At 59.3% G+C, this 20,844-nt stretch overlaps 1 protein-coding gene across 1 annotated transcript in view; it reads left to right on the top strand.

Moving 5' to 3' along the window:
* The window catches only part of RAI1 (retinoic acid induced 1), a 120,333-nt gene that overhangs the window by 20,722 nt on the left and 78,767 nt on the right, over positions 1–20,844 (top strand). The window contains exon 2 of the mRNA XM_043583321.1: positions 18,491–18,638. The gene's annotated coding sequence lies outside the window, so the exon portion shown is untranslated. The remainder of the gene's footprint in view (positions 1–18,490; positions 18,639–20,844) is intronic.

The following is a 20,844-nucleotide window of genomic DNA, read 5'->3' as shown; positions in this document are numbered from 1 at the left end:
CTGTCCACATTAGGAGGGTGGCTGCCCTTGGAGACTGAGCTGCTGGGGCGGACCACGTTGTGAGTCGCTGGCACTGCTCGGGGGTATGCATGCCACGCAGGGTTTGCATGCAGGGTGGGGGCCCATTCTGACCAAACTTCGAGGCATAAAGTCTTTGGGAGGAGGGGCTGTGTGAGGGGAATGCATTCTTGGGGCCGCCAGAGTGAGAGTCTTTACCCATAACCTTTCTGGTACGGAGGCCCCACTGCAGCTCAGGAAGAGTTCATCATGGTCTGGGGCCCAGGTTTGGGACGGGAGGTGGACACTGGTGGGCAAAAACAGAAAAAAAAAACAAAACTAAAAGAAAACCCAGCTGCAATCATAACAGCCACAGTGTTTGTTGAGTACCTACTAGGTGTCAGATATGGGCTATGCCAGCTGTAATCTTGATCGCGACCCCATTTCACAGATGACAAGACTAAGGCTCAGAGAGATTAAGATCACAGAGCAGGGCTGGGATCTGATTCCAGGTAGGTGTCTCTCTCGCTCTCTCTCAAAAATAAGCCAACGTTAAGAAAACCTTTTTGAGATAGTTGGGGACCCTCAGAGCACCGTGGACAGAGACTTAAGATCTCATCTCAGCCCGGCACAGCCCAACAGTGTGACCTTGACTCAGTCACCGGTCCCTCTGAGCCTCAGTGTCTCTCTCAGTAACATTTGGGACCAGCCTCATCGCCTTCGGGGGTTGGGGCACTGGAGAAGTCTGGGAGTGTGCTGTGGCAGTGTGAGGAGGGATGGTCAGTATGGCCTTCTGCATGAGGGGTCTTCGGGTCTGAGGGCCATCCTTGACCCCAGGGCAATGGGGTGCACAAGGGCCTGGAATCACAGATGTGAGTTCCGACCTCAGCCCTACCACCTACAAGCTGTGTGACCGTGGTGAGGTGCTTCAGTGGCTGGACTCCAGCTGTCTTTTCTGGAAAATGGGAATATTCACAGCAGCGGCCTCAGAGCGATCCTACGAGTATTAAGTAAAACTCCACTTCCAGCCCTAAGCCCAGTGCCCAGGACACAGGAAGTAATAAATGGCCTCTGCTGTTCATAGTGTTGTTGGTGTTTCTGGAAGTGTCATTAGAGCTGTTGGCCAAAACTTCAGTTCCTCATCCTCCCAAGCCCATGGTGGGGTCATGCCTCCTGGACGGCTTGTGGTTGGGCGGGGTCACGTGACCGGTTCTGGCCAATGATCTGCGCGTGTCTCTCAGGCTGAACATCTCACTACTGCCGGCGAGATGCCAGAACTCTCTTTCTCTCTGGCAGCCCAGAGCGGTGACTGCTCAGTGGGCGGGAGCCTCCCTGCCACCCTGCTGGATGCGTGGTGTGAACGAGTGAACGAGAAGTAAACTTTGGTTGTTTCAAGCCCTTGAGATTTGGGGGGTTTTGTCGTAGCAAGGTAGCCTAGCCTAGGCTGACAGGTAGGTCTGTTCATATCATTGTCACTCAAATGTCATTCCCACACACACCAGGGGTCCCTACAAGGGAACAGTGAGCTGTAGAGAAGGCCTGCCGTTTCTAGAATGACCTATTTCTAGAATTGTCCCACTCAGACTCTCACTTATTCACCTTCTTCCTCATTTGTGTACATCATTCATTCGTTTGTTCATTCATTCATTCATTCAGCAAATGTCACATGAGCACCTGTTTCGTAGGCCAGGGGAGCTGACGATTGTTGTGCAGAGCAACAGCACGTGGCCCGGGGGGACGGGGTGGGCTCCCCTAGGGGGCTCAGAGGTGGGGAATGCTGGAAGGGGCAGGGCGGGCCTCAGACTCGCAGAGCCAGGCGCAGGGACAGACTGGCCTTCTCGGCAGTGGGTCCTGCTTGAGAAAAGGCGCAGGGGTGGCAGCTGGGTCTGGCCAGGCTGCAAGGAGACTTTGGCCTTGGGCCTAGTTAGTGCTCTGGGCTGAAGGATGAGGAGGCCACGTAGGTAAAATGAAAGACCAGCCGTGGGAGGGAGGGAGGGAGGGAGGCCAGGCAGGGAGGCCAGGCCAAGGATCTAGGTAGGTGAGGGTTGAACAGCGGTCTGAAAAGGAAGCCCAGGGACCGGGAGAGCCCAGGGCTGGGGGCCAGTGGTCGTGGGCAGCACCTGCAGCCTGGGGGAGCAGTGGGGTGGATGGGGCTCCCTGCACGGTTACTGAGAAGATTTGGGGCATGGGTGTAGAGTCAGTGGCCCAAGCAACATCTAGGGTAGCTGTCCAGGAAAGGGGGTTGCTTAGTCGACTGAACATGGAAGAAAAAACGAGGTCTGCCTGTCTCATCCAGAGCAAACCATTGATTTGGGGGTGGGGCCTAAGCTGAGAGCGGATGGCACAAGTTTCCTCCCTGCACTGTCTCAGAAGAAAAAAAGAATTGAAACTCCCACAGGGGTAAGGTTTCTAAAGATTTCACCACTCAAATGGAGGCTTTCCTTTCTTGAATCACAGGGCGTGCTATTCATTCCCCCACATGGTTATTGATCCCCTACTGTGTGCCCGGCACTGTTCTAGGTGCACGTCGATGAACAAAGCAGAGACCCCTCCCCTGGTGGAACTTCTGTTCTATTGGGAGACAGTACCTCAGAGTAGGCTAGAAGGCACCATGTGCAACGAGGAAAATAGCAGAGAAGGGGCTCGGGAGTTGGAAGGTGTTTGTTTGTTTACATGTTCATTTACTTGTTTTGAGAGAGAGAGCCGGGGAGGGGCAGAGAGAGAGAGGGAGAGAGAGAGAATCCCAAGCAGGCTCTGCTCTTTCAGTGCAGAGCCCAGTGCAGGGCTAGAACCCACGAACCGGGAGCTCATGACCTGACACCGACCCGACTGAGCCACCCGGGCGCCCCTACAGTTTTAACTTCGGGAATCGGGAAGAGGCCTCGCGAACAGGTGATGTGTGAGGGAGGCAAGCGAGGTCTAAGGGGGGGTCTGGGGATGGGGCACTGCGGGCAGAGGGAGTGGCCGTGCAGAGGCCCGAGGCAGGAACGTGCTTCATGTGTTGCAAAAACAGCAAAGGGGCCTGTGTGAGGGTGGTGTGAGGGGAGAGGGTTCGTGAACAATCTGCAGGCCGTGGCCGGGACTTCAGCTTTCAGTCTGAGTTGGGGGGGTGGGGGGGAGGGAGGCCTCTCCCTCCCCCGTCTCCTCGGGGCCTTGGTCAGGGCGGAACCGCCGTCCAGGCTCCCTGAACCCCAACACCAGCTTCAAAGTGGTGTGTGTTAGGGCATCTGTCTGGGCAGAGGGCCTGGAGCTTGGCTCTGAATCCTAAGGGGGCACACAGATACGAGGCCCCTGCGCACGCGTGGGTGCTGCTCGGGGGTGGGGGGGGGGCGGGCTTTGGAAACCCCTTTGTCATGGAGCCACAGAGCCCGAGGGCCCCGAGGGGGCGTCTCAGCCTGGGCGGAGGCCGAGCTGGGGACTGACTGGGGCAGTCCGGGAGCTGGCGCTCCCGGCAGACATCCTCTCGCACGCACAGCCCTAGATGCCAGCCCGTTGTGGCACTACCCATACTCACCCACGCTCAGACACACCCACACACCCCTGCCACGTGCGCTCGCATTCGTGGATGCTCACACGCCCTGAAATCTGTCACACATACGCAGGCGTGCTTCCCACTGCTCGCCGGCCCTCGGCCAGGCGACCACTTCCGCGCTTGCTTTGGGGCTCTGAGGACGCGCAGGCACAGGGAGACGCGTGGGTGAGGGCCCCCAGGCTGGTGCACACACCCACCTGTCAAAGGTGACGGCTGCAGTGAGGGTGACTGAGAAGCTGGATTTTCACAAAGAAACAGAGCCCAGAGGATGCTTCAGTCCCAAGAGAGGGCATGTGAGGGAGACCCTCTGCACCGGCCCCCCCATCCTTCCCTCACGTGCCATGCGTCCAGACGTGTACAAGCACACGGAAGTTTGCACACAGTCCTTATCGATTTGGACCACCGGCTTCCAGCATCTGAGCCACATGACCACAGTCTCCTGTGGGACCTGTCCACCCCCCCGCCCCCACTTGTCCACGCATGCACACGCCCACCCACGTACACGCGTGCACGCACACACGGGCATACAGCCACAGCCATTTTGCTCTTCATTGCTGATGTGGGGGTTTTTCCTCCTTTTCCCAGCACTGTCTCATCCCCACCGCCCCCCCTCCCCCCAGAGCTGGGGTCTGCCCATAGAGACACTCCTGATGGCCTGGCCCCTGGCTCTGTGACTCAGACGCCCAGTCCCCCTAACCCCCCCAGCCCGGGGAAATGCCTGCACAGGGAGGCCTCAGTGCAGGAGATTGGGACTTCCTGTGGGAGGACCCCCTGGCCCAGCGTTGGGGCCTGAGGGTGGCCTGGGCTCCGTGATCGGTTGGCACCAGCTGCTCTGCCCACGCTGAGGCCCCCTGCCCAGCTGCACCTGTCAGATGTGCCCCCTGTCCCCTGTGCCTACCAGGGACTTGCCCTCTCATTTCAGAGGTGGGGAAACTGAGACAAGGCAGCGGGCAGGCTGCTTTGAGGACACCCATGGCGTGCACACACACACACACACACACGCACACACACGCACACACACGCTGCTTCATTTGATACAGTTTGCCTTGGGAGCCTATGCATCCTGGAGGGGGAGACCTTCAGGGTCATTTTCTCCAGGGGCCCAGAGAGGGCAGGGTCTTGCCCAAGGTCACACAGCAAGTCCGCCGTACAAGCTGACCAGACTCTTATTCCAGAGCTTTCCTGGTCCAGGGGATGGGACGCATATGTGCATGGGAGGGGGCATTGACGATGATGAGATGACGGAGATGACGACAGGGAGCAGGAGAGAGAGAGGAGGCGGGGCTGGGTTTGCATCCAGCCTCCCCTCTCCCCCTCCCCTGCTCCCTTCTCTCCTTTGCACGCAGGGGTTTGTTTGGAGAATGACTCACAGGAATGCAGCAAAATCCTGATGGATGGGAAGGCAGGGCTGCAGTACCCTGAAAACCTCTTCAGGGTGGGGAGGCGGGACTGAACCATGGGGCCAGAGAGGGTGATGATCAGGAGAGCCCTGCATCAGGGGAGACTGAGGCCCTAGGAGAATATTGGACACTGCCCGCCGTGGAGCCCTCCTTCATCAGCATGAGCAGGCACGCACACATACACACGCACACGCACACGCACAACTGCAGCAGCACACCCGGGCTCCAGCCGTGCCGCCTTCTCTCTGGACCCGTCTCCCCCCTGCTGGCCCTGCCCAGGTTTTCCGTCTTTGCGCACTGGCCCACAGTAGGTGACTGAACAAGTGCATGCTGGCAATGACCGTGACCCAAGCCGGACCCTCCCAGGTGCACGTGTTATCCCTTCATTCCTCCAGCCCTTAAGGGTGCGTGCTATTCTCCTAGTCCTTTAGCCAAGCTTCCTGAGGGCCTACTGTGCGCCAGGCACTGCCAGGGCTGGGGAGGCCGGGATGAGAGGGTGCCACCCTCTGTTCTCCACCTCACAGTCAGAAGGAGGTGGCGTGTGTGTGTGTGTTGGGGGGGGTCTCAACGGGCCATCAGGGTCAGGTGAGGCCCCGAGGATGAAGTTGAGAGCAGGCATAGGGCGCAGTAGCTGCAAAGGGTGACCGAGCTTGGTGAGCCCGGGCATGTGCCGCTAGCTCACATGGCTGGAATCGTAAAGGTGGATGAGAGATGAGGCTGGGGTCAGCCAGGGCCCCCGATGCTGGGGAGCAGCCGTAGGGGAGGCCTTCCTCCAGGGTGCCACATCTGGGCGTCTCTGAGGAACCACAAGGCATTCACCTGGCAGGACCTCGTGGCCTCCCACCGGGGGATGCCCCCCCCCCCAGCAGAGGCAGCCCCCTAGCCTGGCCTCAGACCCCAGAGCCAGGACCCTAGCCCCCCTCACCGCCCCCGGGCCCTGCCTCTCAGTGCCTGCTGACAGTTGTCACGCGGGTGTGCGGCCCGGGATGACCAGATCTGTGTTTTCAAGAGAAACCGGAATTTGGATTTTTATGTGAATGCTCCTGGCTCAATTAACAAAAGGCATAGTGTGGTTTAAACCGCACATGTCCACAGGCAGAGGGCCTCGTTCATAACGTCTGCTCTGTGGGGCGCTTGGTTTTTTGCATTTGTCCCTTTTATGTTGCTGACTTCACTGGAGACAGCCCAGATATTCACTGAGCTGCAGCTCCATGCTAGGCGCGAACGAGATGCCAAGCAATGGAGCTGCCATTTTAGCAGAGGGGAAGACAGCGGACAGAAAGACAGATAAGGCAGGTGATAAGAGTTAATGAAGAAAAAGCGGGGCTGCAGAGACGGTGGTGGGAAAAGCTGAGCAGACATCTAGGAGAAGGATGTTGTAGGTAGCAGGAACAGCCAGTGCAAAGGCCCTGAGGCCGGGGCGTGCCGGATGCATTTGAGGAGCCTTGAGGAGGCCCACGTGGCTGGAGCAGGAGGAGGAGGAGGGGGAGAATGGGAAGAGATGAGGTCGAGGTAGTAGAGATCAGATTGTGTAGGTGATTGTAGGCTGTGGTACAAGTTTGGTTTTAACTCTTGTGTGAGGTGGGAGGCATGGAGTGAGGGAGGGATGCATCCGACTTGGGTTTCAGCAGGCTCCCTCTGGCTGCCAGAAGGGCCGAAGGGGGCAGGGGTGGGCCCAGGGAGGCTGAGAAGAAGCACTTGGCACTTATATGTAAAGACAGAGAGTAAATTAGTGGTTGACAGGGGCTATGGTGTGGAGGAGTTATGGGGAGCAACTAGTAATGGGTATAGGTTTCTTTGGGGGGCCATGAAATTGTTCTGAAATCAGACAGTGATATTATAGCTGTACCATGCCATGAATATACCCGTACCATGCCATGAATATACCCAAAACCACTTTTAATTTTTTTTAATGTTTATTTATTTTTGAAAGAGAGAGAGAGAGAGAGAGAGAGAGAGAGAGACAGAGCATGAGTGGGGGAGGGGCAGCAAGAGAGGGAGACACAGAATCCGAACCAGGCTCCAGGCTCCCAGCTGTCGGCATAGAGCCTGACGCGGGGCTCGAACCCACGGACCGCGAGATCGTGACCTGAGCCGAAGTCGGACGCCTAACTGACTGAGCCACCCAGGCGCCCCCAAAACCACTTTTAAAGAGTGAATTGTATAGTATGTGGATTGTATCTCACTTAAAAAAAAAATATATATATATATATATATATATATATTTCTAGTGCATACTAGGACTTCTAACCAAAATAGATGCCCACGGAGAAGAGTGGAAGGAAATATTAACAGGAATTGTCGCAGGGTGAGGGGGATTCACCCTGTTTTGTTTTGTTTTTCCTTTCTACTTTTGTATACTTCCCAGCTTTCAAAATTGAAAGTAGGTATTTCCTTCTAAGAAATAAATGCTTTGCGATGTGGGAGGTGGGCAGGGGATTGATGGGGAGGGCTGGGCCTCTGTTCGCTGGGCTTCCACGTGACAGGTTTGGAGCAGGAGAGCGCTTGTCCGGGCCCCCAGCTCTGACCTTCTGGGATTCCATTCCTGCTCACATGGCCTTGGTCAAGTCACAGGACAAGAGCTCCCAGCCTCCTCCCCCAACTAGTGTCTGAGCCGCCCGCGTGCCGTCTCCACCGAGAGACCTCCTTCTTTCCCTTGCACGCCTTCAGCCACGGGTCGCTCACCACCTCCCAAGGCAGTTCACTCATTCCATTTCTGGGCAGCTCTGCCTGTTAGCAAGCTCTTCCTTATATGGAGGTGAAATCTGTCTTCCTGTTGCTTCTACGTCTCCTAAGCTCCCTCTCTGAGCCCCAGCGTCTGGGTCTGCAGCACTGGGCCTCCGGGCCCCTTGCTTGGTTGTGGGGTGGGTGGTGGTTGTGAAGGGATTTGGGGACTAGCAGCCCAGAGCACATGTCAGTGGTCACTCAGCACGGGGGACAAAGTGCGGGTGGGCCTTCGCCCCGGCAGCACAGCCAAGTAGGATTTCCGAATTAAATGTTCAGACCACCACCGTGAAATTGAGACCTGACACTTATCCCAGCCATCGAGAACTCCCATCTCTCCGTAGACCAGGAGGGACCAATAGCCTTCAGAGCTGGCGTTTTTCGAGGGCTCGCGATGAGGCAAACCCCGTAATGACTTTCACGTGCTCATTTCCATGCCTCCTCAACACAGAACCCAGGCCCTGCCAGTCTCCCATTTTAAAGGTGAAAAAACCTGAGGCACATCACGCGAAGCAGCTGGGTGCGAGTCCCTCGTCACGCGTTTCGGGGAGTGGGGTGGACTGTCTAAGAAAGTTGACCGCAGTCCTCCCCACCACAAAAATGCATGGAAACAGGGCCGGGGGGACGTCATACTTGTGGCTGGCTGGACCTGGCTCTTGGCCCTGTCAGTCTGTCTGGTGAAAGCCCCTTGTAGCTGCCTCGTCTCGGGGGCCGGGCTGGGGAGGGTTCTCCTGGTCTTGGGCGGTGGACCATGTGCCAAATTTAGGGAGAAAGATTACAGCTTTTAGAAGGTTGCTTTCCGGCCCATAACCCCCCCCCCCGCCCCCACCATGAGGCAATAAGCAGGAGCAGAGAAGCATCACCTCTCTTCCCAGCTGTGGCGACTGTGGCCCAGAGAGGGTGCACAGCTGCCCAGAGACACACAGCCAAGGCGTGGCAGGACCGGACTTGCACCGGGGAGGGCAGAGGCAGCCCTTTTCCTGGTTTAAGGTGTGTGGGGAGGATGGGAGCCACGATTGCCTCACCCGGTAACTCTCCTGGAGGTCAGAACCCAGGCAGGCGTGCGAAGCCGGGGGTTCGACTCCTTTCCTCCACGCTCGTGCCCGGGCTGGACTGCTCTGAGTCGGGCCCCGGATGGAACAGGTGAATGAGAACGGCTCCCGAGACAGGACAGTGGTTCAGGCTCCACCCAAAGCCACTCAGACCTCGTGCTCTCCCGTCTGCACCTCTCCGTTTCCACATCTCCAAAATGGGCTAAGGACGCCTCCCCCAGGGGATTTCTGGGAGGATTCCACACGGGTGCTTGGCAGAGTCCACACCCCTCCCCGCCCGCCACCCCTGCCCCGTGGCACAGTCACCTGGGTTCCGCCGGGGAATTTGGGGATGAAGCCAAACTGGGAGGAAAAGCATTAGAACAATAATCCCCTCCTCCTCCCACCCCTCCCTCCTCCTCCCACCCCTCCCTCCTCCCCCCACCCCTCCCTCCTCCCTCCTTGCCCTCCCCACCGGCGCCCCTCCTCCTCCTCCTCATACACTCATGTGGTAAAAAATTCACACCGCACAATTAGCATCCCTCCCACCCCTACCCTCCTTTTTGATCAGCAGTTTCTTCTCCATCCTTCCAGAGGCAATCTGTGCAGATTCAGGCACCCCCTGAAAAGGGCTTTCCATTTGAATGTTCCTGGGGACTCACCCACCCTGGGAGACGCTGAGCAGGGCCTGGGTCTCTTGTCACATTCCCACAGCTGACAGGTGGAGGTGACAGGGCTGGGTTGTCCCCTAGGAGCGAGGGAGTTGGCTTACTTGTGCCAAAGACAGAGGGCATGCCGTAGCCAGCCCGGGTCCAGGCGGGACGAGGTCAGGAGGACTTCGGGGGTCCTCACCTGGCTGGGGTCAGGAACTGGAGGCCGGGAGAAGCCCCGGGGCAGCATCCCCAGTGCCACCAGGCAGAGGGAGGGCGCAGGCCCACAGAGCTCTCGGTTGAGCCAGGAAGGGGCTGGAGGGGCACCTGAGGAGTGGTTGAGCCACCTAGAGTGACCCATGGTCTCTGGGGTCCCCATCCCTGGAGACTGCGGGGTCAGGGAACAAATGACGTGTGGAGGCAGGTGTGCCTACACCCTCTTACACAGAGGAGTCTCTGTGTGTCCTTACGTGTGCATTGTGTCACTTTTACACGGGTACATTTGTGTAGGTCCCTGCAGTACACGTCCTCGCATGCATACGAGCACATGCGTGTCTCTGATTTTGTGAGTGTGCATACACATGGACGTGTGTGCCTGGGTCTTTCCACCTAGGAGACCCTGTGTGTTTGTGCACATCCTGGCCCCCCTCCCCGTCTACTGTGTGACATGGGGCAGGCCCTTTGTGTAGACAATGGCATCCACGACCCCCCTGAATTCGGAGGAGGGAGTGATCCTTGGGCTCTTTCTGGGGTCTCTTCCCCAGGGGGCAGAGGAAGCTGCTGGGGCTCAGGGTAGGTTCCACATGCTCTTGGAAGGAGAGGAAGAGGAGGGAGCTGTCGTCATTCCCATTCTTGGGTACCTGGGGAGCCGCTGGGCCCGGGCCAGAGGAGCCGTGCGGCTCAGCGAAAAGGGGCAGGGACAGTCCGTGTGTGTGTGTATCTGGTTCCATGGCTTTGCTTTCCATCCACGTGCTGGTACCTGTGCATCTCGGGCTCCGTGTGTCTTTGCAGGTGAGTTTTGGTGTGGGAGCGTCTCAGGGGCTGGGCTGCCGGGTCTGACTGTGTGTGTCGGTCTGTCAGATCCCGAGTATGTCTGTGTGTTTGTCTGGCCTGCTCGCTCTGGCCCAGGCAGGCTTCCCGCTCTGCGCCAGTGAATTCTGCTTGGGGAAAGTGTCAGTGGCCTCGGGCCCCCCACCTTGGTCACCGCCTGACCCTGAGGTCTCGGCGTGGGCCATGTACGGGGTTGATGGTGCTTCTTACCACGGCTCTGCGCTGGGCCCCATTCGTCTTCCCACATGGTCCCCAGTGGCCTGAGGGAATGTGTGCACAGGATGGTCCCCAGAATGGCAGAGGGCCTCTGCCAGCATCGGGGTTCAGGCTCAGGCTGGGACTGGGGCCCCAGGTCGATCCCCAGCAAGAGCCAGATGTTGGTCTGCGGCTAGGGACTATGGCTGAGGTCAGAAGCCCATTCATGGCAGAGGGCAGGGGTCAGTCTGTGGCTGGAGTTGGGGCAGGAGGCTCACACTGACTGGGGTCAAGGGTCCAATGTGGCTGTGGCTAAGGGTCGGTCGGTGGCTGGGTCAGGGGGCCGTCTGTGTTGACGTCGAGGACCGGATAGGACTCCCAGCCCCTTGGCGGCTCCCTCACCATGAAGGCAGGTTTGAGCCCTGGGCTGCAGCTGCTTGAGAGGTGGGGGCTCAGAGGCAAGAAGGTTCACATGGCTCCCAGCCGGGCCACATGTGGGAGGAATTGGTGGCATTGGTCACAGCCGGGAACGAAGGGCTGTCCTCCAGACGCAGGACTGCTTAGGAAAACATGTGGCAGGGGCAGGCCGTCCCCAGGCTGAGGGGATGCTGCCTGGCGGACCTGGTGCCCTCCCCTCCCTTCATCCCTGTTGCCCTGTCATCCCTTCTCCCCTCTCCCCTTCATTTGCTCTGGCACCCTCCACACACTTCCTGCTCCTCAGCCGTCTGCCTTCCCCTGTCCCTCCTCTGTCTGTCTAACCGGCTGTCTGTCCGGCCCGCCTCTTTTTCCCACTGACTCCCCACGCACCCCTGCCTGCGGCCTCCGCCCTCTGACTGCAGGGCCTCGCCACCTCCTCCGAGCTCAGGGATACAAGCCCAGCACCTTCTAGCGCACTCAGATGCTGAGAAAGGGAGGTGACTGCCCCCGGGGGTCAGGCGCCAGCCTGGATCGCCCCGGGACATGGAGGCTGTAGGGGCTACGGGGTGAGAGAGAGTGTGCGCCCCCCCCTGCACAGCGTTCCTCCTCTGGGGCCCACACCCAGTGAAGGGTATCCCGTAGCGGGTGGGCCTGCCCCGTCTGAGCCTGAAGCTGTGTGACCTCATCTGGTGGCCTCCCACAGCCTAGTAAAGAAGGATGGACAGACAGACAGATGGCAGAGAAAGCCACAGACAGCAGAGATCAAAGGTCATGCTGATCAAAGGCAGGAAATGGTTTGGTGTCTGCAGAGCCCGATGGGCAGACCAGCCCAAGGCAGATTGTGAAGGACTTGCCCCCTGCCCCCAGGGCTTTCTCCTGCCCCGACTCGGGCCGAACCCGAATAAGGAGACCCCAGACCCTCCTCTGCCCTCCACTGCCTTCCCTGAGATTTGGGGCAGGGGGCATACCAAGTGTTTGGAATGTTCTGAGAGTTTAAGAGGACTTGGATGTTTATGATCCTGGCCCCCCACCCCCAGAAGCTGAACCGCCCAAGTGCTTTGCTTTCAAAGAAAAACATCTTCTCAAGTGATTTTGCTCTCGGTCTCACATGGTGGCCCAGCTCTTAGGAAGTGCCAGGTGGGTAGAGGGTTTTGGCGGCGGACAGAAAGTAACAGGGCTGGAATTGCTTAGTGACCACGAGGGCAGGGGGTCTGCCTGTTTTGTGCATTGTCGTCTCCCCTGTTCCCCCCAACAATGGCACTTGGTGGGCACTCCAGAAATGCACCCCGGAGCAGAGATGTGCGGAGTGGGTCTCACTCGGTTGGCCTGCGAGAACAGCAGTGGCCACAAGGGAGGGAAGGCCAAGCGGGCCCTCGGGCTGCGGCCCTGGACTGACGTGTTCCCGAAAAGGGGAAACTGAGGCTTGGAGTGGGAAAATGACTCGGCAGGGCGCTACTCCTAGTACATCCGATAAAAACGGGGCCTCCTCAGCTATCTACTCTGACCCATTGGCATGAAGTTCATTAACCTGTCAGATGGGGCAGGTTTGTGCCTTTCCTAAGGAAGTGCCCTCCCCCTAGCCTGGGGCACCTGCCCCAGACCACTCTGCCAGCAGGCCTGGCTGCTCCGTCTGTCCGTCTGGTTCCTCAGGCCAGATGCACCAGCTAGTCCTGTTAGGCCCGCCTCCAAAACAAAGGCAGAATTCTGCGCCTTCTTGGCTCTCCACGATCCGCACCCTGGCCAGGCCCTGTCCTCGTCCACCTGGACCTCTGGCCTCCCTGCCCTGCCCACATGTCTGCTGTCCGCGGCTGCTGGGGATACTAGGAGGAAGGCCCTCAAAGAGACCGTGTCCCACTTCTGCTCAGAACATTGCAGAGACACCTCTCTTCACTCCCTATAAAAGCCAAAGTTCTTACAAAGGTATATAGGGTCCTGTGGTGTGGCTTCTGTCCCCTCTCTGTCCCCATCTGTTCCCACTTGCCCCAGGGCTCACTCAGCTCCAGCCACACCAGCCTGTGCTGTTCCATGAAAATTCTCACCCTGCTTCTGCCTCAGGACCTTTGCACTAGCTGTTCCCTCTGCCTGCACAGCTTTTCCCCCGACATAGCTGCACGCCCTACTGTCTCAGTCTTTCAAGTCTGTTCTCAAATGTTTTTAAGTGCAAGTTCCCTGACCACCCAACGTGAAAACACAGCCCTTCCCCAGATGCTCCCAGTCCCCTTCCCTGGCTTTATTTATTTTTCCGCCTAAGTGTAACATACTATATAATTTACCCATTCATTCTGTTTCTTGTCTGACTCATGACCACAAAGAACAGAAGCTTTGTCTCGTTCCTTGCTCTGAATGCTCAACACACAGAACAGTGCCTAGAACATAGTAGGTGCTCAGTAAATATTGGCCAGGCAAATGGATGAGTCCTTCCGCCACACTCAAGTTCTGTGACCTTGGGCAAGTCAATTGTTTGGACTTCAGAGACCCCATCTTTGAAATGGTGACTGATGTGAGGGAAAGGTAGAGATTTGAAACCTGACTCTCTATAAATATGTATAAGATAGATGTTGCAATCTGCCTGGCCCACCTCTGACCCGGGGCCTGCAGACTTGTGTGTCCTCTCCTCGGAGAGCCATGGCATCTCAAAGCCAGGAGGGCCTGGGGGTTACCAGATCAGGGCTGAGCTCGAATGAGACTTCGGTGTCTCAGTGGCACCCGCCTAGCCTGGTAGGTGGAGTCTAGGCCCCTCTTCTCTGCCTGTTGTGCCCACCTGGGTGGCCCTTGGCTAACCCCTGTCCCTGGTGACCCGTCAGTGAGCCTAACATCTGGCAGCTCCACTCACCCCATTGCCTGTTCTCCCCAGGCCCCTGCCTGGCGTCTCCTCCCTGGCTCCTGTTTATTATTTAACACTGGAATGGTATTTGGACACACACTTTGCAGGAAAGCAGCTCTATCCAGATTGCACTGGGCAAACAAAGGGCTGACCTGTCCAGGCCCAGGCTCTCCTGAGCACAGCCGCACCTCCCCAGGAAGCATCTGGCCCTTTGACACCCGTGAGCACTCCCACCACTCCCACCGTGGCCCATAAAACTCTCCTGCCAGCCAAGCATGAGGGGGTCCCCCTCCCTACTGAGCCTGGGGAAGGACTCATGTGGTGAGCAGTGGAGTCAGACCCCTGGCCGGAGCAGGGACCCTGCCAGATAGACAGCCTCCCCGGCCAGTCATTCCCTCAGCATTTATGAAGTACCTGCTATGCGCTGGGTACTACCACCATGATCCCATGGTCACGATCCCATGATCCCCCGCCCCCCCCCCCCACAACCAGTGGGGTCTGATGGAACAGGTGAGGGTTCGGGGGCCATCTAGACCTAAGTTTGAACCTTGACACTGTCTCTCCTTCATTCGTTCATTTGCTAAATGCATACTGAGCACCTGCTCTGTGCCAGGCGGAGGTGAGCAAGGTTTCTCTAGCTAAACTAATAGTCCAGTAGGGATCAGATTGTCTTCCTGTGTGTTCTTGATGCATCCTGAGATGGCTCTCAGCCTGGGTGTCTCCTCTCAGAGATGAGTAGGTCCCCACTTGAGGGGTTGTCTTGGTGACCCTGTGTGACAACACTTGAGAAGGGCTCTGGTCAGGTTGGGGGTTTCCAACCCCCCCCCCCCAGGCAGATGTGAATCTGGACCCCTCTTCTACACTGCCCCCAGAATGACAGAGAGACCCCTGGGACAGATGATGAAGGGCTCTGCTCTCCTTTGGGCCAAGCCATCCCCCCACTGTGTTATTCCTCCAAACCCTTAGGACGTGTGCCCAGATTCCAGAATGGGTGAAGAGTACTCACTGAGTGACCTCGGATGAGTCATGTGATGCATCTTGCCGTGATGTTCTCCATCCCCTTCCCCCATTCTTCTCCAGGGGGGCTATTGGTTCAAAGAAGAGAAAGCCCTGGGCTGGGACAGGCTCCCAAGAAGAAGGCTTGGGTCAACCTCATTCATTCATTCACTCGTTCACTCATTTCTTCATTCAATACCTACTGAATGTGTGTCAGCCTCCGTTCTAGGTACAGAGGGTACACAGTGAGCACACAGACAAAAACAACTGCAAAACACTTAAACAAACCAAGTATATGGTACATTAGAAAGTGGGGAAGAGCACTGCAGCCAGAGGGATAAGCGAGTGCAAAGGCCCTGAGGTAAGAGTGCGTCTGGTGAATTCAAGGACCATCTAGAAGACAAAGTAGTGGGTAAGGGGAAGGGGCATGAGGCCAGAGAGGTGGTGGGGGCCTGACTGTGTGGGATTTCATCGGAGACTGTGAGGACTTTTACTTCACTCTGAAACCAGAGAGGGGAGGGGAACCTGTCCCTCCCCTCCTGATAAAGGGGGCACACGCTACCACCCTCACGCCCTGCCTGCCAATCTTGACCTTGTGGGTGGCTGTATGGAGGAGGTGGCTGAGTCAGATGTGACAGGGACAGTCTGAGGCTGAGGGGTCAGGCAGCACTATGATAGGGGTTGCAGGCCAGTCTGCGGCTGGGTTGGTGATCCCCAGCAGGGATTTGGGGTGTTTTTTGTTTTTGTTTTTTTTGTCTAATGTTGCCTTTCCGCAGCCTCAGGACTGAGAACCCTGGTTCCCAAGGCCAGATCATTGAAGATAGGGGCTAAGTAGCCTGGGTTCTACAGATGGGAAGACCAGAGCTGCCCAGGGCTTGCCTGCTGGGCGTGGGTGCCCACGGTTGACTTCTTTGTTTTTGCTGCATCCTTAACACGTGAGTTAGGGGTCAGCCCAGAGGGCACATTAGGGTCCATTTCTGGGAGTGAGGCTGGCTCTTTGCCCCTGGGCAGATGCACCCAGCAGTCTGGGGAGCCTGTAAGACGTTCCAGGCTAGTGACCACTGTCGAGCCTGGCTATAAGCTGTTGATTCCTAGGCAGGGGAAAGAGCATGTACAAAGGCCATGGGCACTTGGATTGGTTAGGTGTGGGCTAGGGCCCAGGAATCTGTGCTTTTGGTTTCCCACTTGACGCTGTACCAATGGTAGGTTTGGGAGTGACTATTCAAGCCACTGGGGTACTGGCGGCCTCTGTGCCATCAGGCCCTAAGCCTGCACAGCCCTTAGCCAAAGACCTGGACACACAGCAATCCATGAAACCCCTTCTAGTCCCCATTCCTCCCTCCCCTCCCCCCAGCCTACAGGAGGCTGGGCCTTACAGGCAACTGCCACTGCCCTCTCTAAGGAGCCACCAGACCTCAGGGAGGGCCGGCAGGGTGGGGAGAAGGCTCCGCACACCCAGTTGGCTCATAATTGCTGCGGGAGTAGAGTGTAGGATGCATGGAGAGGTTAGTAGGGGCAGGGTGGGGGTTAATAGAGGAAGTCGGGCAATCACTGAACAGCAAAACCTAAGTGTGATAGAGGTCGTGGGTGCACTCCTCCCCGCTTGGCAGAACAGAGAGGGGCCCCGAGCGGGGAGCATCGGTGGGGGGCCAAGGAGAGCAAGACAAGCAAGACTGGCAAGCAGGAGAGAGAGTGGAGAGAGCCGGGTCTGACACGTCGGTGTGATCCCTGGCGCGATAATTGGGTGAACGGACGATAGGTCGGACACGTGTCTGGATGGAAGGGTGGGTGGAAGGAGAGACGGATAGATGAATGAATGAATGGCTGCGTGGGCGGTGAGCAGCCTGGCGAGGGGCGGGCCAGGCGAGCGCTCAATCACAGCCCCGGGGCGCTGGCGTCCGCCTGCTGAGCTCAGAACCCGCCCCCCCCCTCCCACCCCGCTACGGCGGCCCCTCCCGGGGCGTGTAATTCCGTGCCCCCGGGGCCCTGGAGCTGCTCCCCGAGGCGGCTCCCGGACTGGGGCTTAGAGGGGCTGCGCCACCGCACCACCGCCCCGGGGCTCCACGCGACGGTCAGAAGCGCGCGGGCTGGGCTGCCCCTCCGCCGCGGGGGGGGGGGGGAACCTGGAGGTGCGGTCCCGCCTCGAGGCCCCGGCCCCGCTCTCCTTTGTCTTGGCCCAGTCCTCTGCCGTCTCCAGGCTGCCGCCCGCCTCTTCAGGCAGCCCTCGCCGCGCACTTGTGAGCTGCTCCGGATCTCCAGAGTCTCAGTTCCCACTGCCCCCACCAGCCCATAGGCGTCTCCCCCGCCCAGCAGGGTCCCCCAAACCCAGTGCCTCTAGGACCGCGGAGCCGGCAAGTACCAGGATCTCCAAGCTGCGTTTCTGGTGCGGAGGTGGGGGGGGGGGGCGCAAGATGAAGGCCCCCTCGTCTCCGCCTTCTCTACCCGCCCCTCCTCTGCCACTACTCGTCGCGCTGCGCCCCGACCCCAGCGCAGCCTGTTCGCGCCTTAAACGGCTCTTCTGCGGCGGTGCCATCGTCGACACCACGCGGAGCCCCCCCTCCTGACCCCCGCGCCCGCCAGGCCTCAGGCCCGCACGCAGAACACAGCCCTACGCAGCCACACACAAGACCGCCTGCAGACGCACACCACAGCCTCACGTCGACCCACAGCCCTGCACAGGCGTACTGCCCCCTCCACGCGCAGACCCACAGCCCCAACAACCGCAATCCCACTCGCAAACAAACCCACACAGACACACAACAGCCCCGAGGCACACTCGGGCCCACGCAGACACAATCCTGTACACACAGCCCCTCGGATACAGGCAGCCCCACATGGGCGCAGTCCCACCCACGCAGTCACAGAACCCTCCATAAACGATCGCACACAAACACAACTCCACGCAGGCACCGCATCACTCAGTTCCTCCGAGGCCCAGCAAGACACTCGCAAGCTCGTAGCCAGACCCCCCCAAACCCCGTGACATTCACACGTCGGGCAGACCAGAAATACACGGCCACACCGACACACACACGGACCTAACCGCGCAGCCAAGAGCTCACCCACGGGCTCGTAAGTCACTGGAAAAATATTAAAGCGTTTCCCTCCCTCCCCTTCCATCTCTGACACACGCGCGCGTGCGCGCGCGCACAAACACACACACACACACACACACACACACACACACACACACACCCGGTCCCTAAGCGCCTTGGAGCCTCCTAGCCGGTGACCCCGAGCCCCCGCGGTGAGAGCCGCGGGAGCGTCTCCCCGGCGCCCCCTCCTCTCGCTCCCTACCCGAGCTCACCACTCCTCCCCTCGCCTCCTCCCTCCCTGCCCCCTCCTCCTCCTCCCCCTCCCCCGCGTCTGGGGCGCGGGCTGCGCGCAGCCAAGCCCCCTCGTCGCGCGCCCCTCCCCGCGCGCACCCCGAGCCCGCATCGCGCTTGCAGAGTGGATGCGGCCACGGGGCGGTCTCTAATTACCTCCTGTCCTCCGGTGGCCCGTGAATAATGGCTACTGAGGGCGCTCGCAGGGGCTGCTGAGAAGGAAACGCGGGGCGCGAGAGGCGCGGCGCGCGCGGGAGCGCGAGGGAGAAAGGAGCGAGCCCGGTGCCGCCGCGAGCGGCGGGCGGAGAGAAAGGAATCGTGCGAGCGCTCACATTTGTTTCTCCCAAGGATCTCATCTGGCCGCCGCGTTCTGGAAGAGGCGAGGGGGAGAGCGCGCGCGAGAGGAGGAGGAGGAGGAGGAGAGAGACGGCGCGGGGAAGGGGAGACGGCGAGACGCGCAGCGCCGGCGCCCGGGAGATCCAGGAGGAACACGCAGGTATTGTTGGCGGCAGAGCTTTGTGTCTTCGGGGGGCCGTTCCGGGGCGCGAGGGCTCCCGGAGCCCCCGGGACGCCGCCGCGCTCAGACCTGCCCCAAACCCGGGGCTGCCGGCGCTGGTGGCCGCCGGCCGCGGGCACCCCTCCCGCCGCGCCGCGATCTTGGCTGGAGTTGCAGATTTGCCTGTTTGGGGGTTTTCCACGCTGGTTGAGGGAATCGGTGTCAGGAAAAGGAATTTCTTTCTTTCCTTTTTTGTTTGTTTCTTTTTCTTTTTCTTTTTCTTTTTCTTTTTTTTTTGTGTGTGTGTGTGTGTGTGTGTGGCCGCAGTTCGGTTGTGTTGGGGACTTCCCCCTCCCCTTTCTTCCACAATACATTGGTGAGAGGTCTTGGCGACTGTGGCACTGGTGGACGACAGGGGGCTGAGATGGCGGGGCTGGTGGCCGCGGATGGGAAGGTGAGGGACGCCAGAGACGAAGGAGTTTTGCTCAAGTTCGCAGTTTGCGCGCTGGAGCCGGTCAGGCCGGGGAGGGCCGTCTGCGCACCCTGTCCTGCTCCAGGCAACCGGTGGGAAACTTCCCGAGAGCGCTGCCTCCCCGGGGACTCGGCGCCCCCGACGCCTCCGGGCGCTTCCTCCGGCCGCCGCGGCCCCTCCTTGCCGCCTGCGAGCGCTTAAGGTCGCGCTCTCCCCACCCCCGCCTTCCTCCCTCCCCCGGCAGCTTCCGGATCTGGACAGAGCTGGAGGAGCAGCTTCAAACACTTCCCCTGGAGACCCCTCCCCACTCCCCGCGCCGGAGCCTGCCACACAGGCCCCCCTGCCCTGCACCCCCGCCTCACGCGCGCCTGAGTGGCCAGGCTGACAATGAAATCTCGCGCCTTGCCGTCGGGGGTGGGGGTCGTAGCTGGGTCTCTCTGGGGGCTGGTGACCCGGAGCAGGGGGAGGGGGAGGGAGGACTTCTTGGGGGAGGGGCTTGTTTGGGTTAGAGACGTTGACGTCGGATGGTGCTGCGCTGGGGGAGGGGGCGGGGGTAAGGTGGGGTTCTCGGCCCGGCCGGGGGTCGTGGATTCTAGACCCTCTTGGATTTGTTGATTGGCTGGTGACTTCAGGCACGTCGGACGCCCCCCCCCCCCAACCTCCTCCCTGCAACTCGGCCTCCTCCCCTCCCCGTACAATGCGGGCTTCAGAGGTGATCCCGAGGGTGATTGTGTGTGTGTGTGTGTGTGTGTGTGTGTGAGAGAGAGAGAGAGAGAGAGAGAGTGTGACGGAGTGTTTGTCTCCTGCGATCCACAGCAGACGCCGCTCCGGTGACCCGGAGATCCGGACGCCTCGCTCCCTCCGGGGGGGGGGGGGGGGGGGGGGGGGGGGGGGAGGGGAAGAAAGGGGGAGGGGAGTGGTGGGAACTTCTCCTTTTCCCACTGGGGCCATGGGAGGGGAGTTCTAGACCGGAGAATTTCTGGGGACCGCAGGCCTGTGAGGGTGTGCTCAACGCAAAGTAGGGGTCTTGGGGTCAGAAGCTTCTCGTCACTCCAAGCGCCCAGATCCTTTTGCTCTGGGGGGGAAGGTGTGGATCGGGTGAAAGGCTAGTTGGAACAGGACTAGGGGCCGAGAAGAGTCCATGGAAATCTGCCTCAATTGATTCCCAGGCGAGCTTCCTGGGCTCCTCCTTCCCGGAGTAGGGAGGCCCGGGGACCCCAGGCTGGCAAGCCAGGCCGGGGAAAGAAACCCTTCTGCCTAGTTAAAGAGAGGACTCCTGGGCAGGGGAGCGGGGCGGGGGAGGGAAGGCACCTTGGGTGGGGGTGCGGGGGGGGGGGGGGCGGTGGCAGACTGTTTTCAGGCTGTTCTGTGGCTTGGTTCAGGAATATCAAGAGTTAACCCTTCCCAGAAATCTGTCAGCCCCCACACAGCAGGGACACACTGTGGGACCCTTTGACGTGCTAACAGCGTGACACTGGCTGACAGGAGCTAGCAGATTCCATACTCTGCTTCCCTTCTCAGCAGCCTCAGGCAGTGGGACAGGGCCTGGCTGGGTGGTGCCTTGTTCAAGGGAAGCAGAAATCAGAGCCCAGGGAGGGTACAGCAGCCAGGTAGCCACCATGCGCCAGGGTTATGGGAACTTGAAGTAGAATCACCATGTGGGCTAAGGGGTTGGTCTTTGCCCTGCTCCCCACCTTGACCCTTAAACCACCCACAGCTGGATGGTTGGCGGTT

Source organism: Prionailurus bengalensis, chromosome E1 (genome assembly GCF_016509475.1).
Source record: "Prionailurus bengalensis isolate Pbe53 chromosome E1, Fcat_Pben_1.1_paternal_pri, whole genome shotgun sequence".
NCBI classification, from domain to species: domain Eukaryota; kingdom Metazoa; phylum Chordata; class Mammalia; order Carnivora; family Felidae; genus Prionailurus; species Prionailurus bengalensis.
This window is presented reverse-complemented; position numbering and strand designations above follow the sequence as displayed.